Genomic DNA, 372 nt, shown 5'->3' with positions numbered 1-372 from the left:
AAATGTAAGGGGGTCTGAATACTTTCCGTACCCACTGTATGTTTTCATGAGCAGCAGGAATAACCTTCTAGAGAAGAGAAATATTGAAAGGAAATATCAACTATGAAACCCCACACAAAAGCTGAACTCAGAACAGCATGCTACTCATAGTCTCATAAAGATATACTGTAGTGCAAGAAACAGTAAGTGTACTGTGCTATAGTGTAGTAAAACAAAACTTTAGTAAAAAAAAAAATAATCTTGAGACGTGTGTACATGAAATGAATGAATGTATTTATTTAGTTACCTAGCTAGCTAGTTAGTTAGTTAGTTCCCCAGTCTTGGAACTAGAAAGAAAGATAGATAGATAGATAGATAGATAGATAGATAGAT

Source organism: Sinocyclocheilus grahami, unplaced genomic scaffold (assembly GCF_001515645.1).
Source record: "Sinocyclocheilus grahami isolate Dianchi unplaced genomic scaffold, SAMN03320097.WGS_v1.1 scaffold423.1, whole genome shotgun sequence".
NCBI lineage: Eukaryota > Metazoa > Chordata > Actinopteri > Cypriniformes > Cyprinidae > Sinocyclocheilus > Sinocyclocheilus grahami.
Note: the sequence above shows the minus strand (reverse complement) of the source record.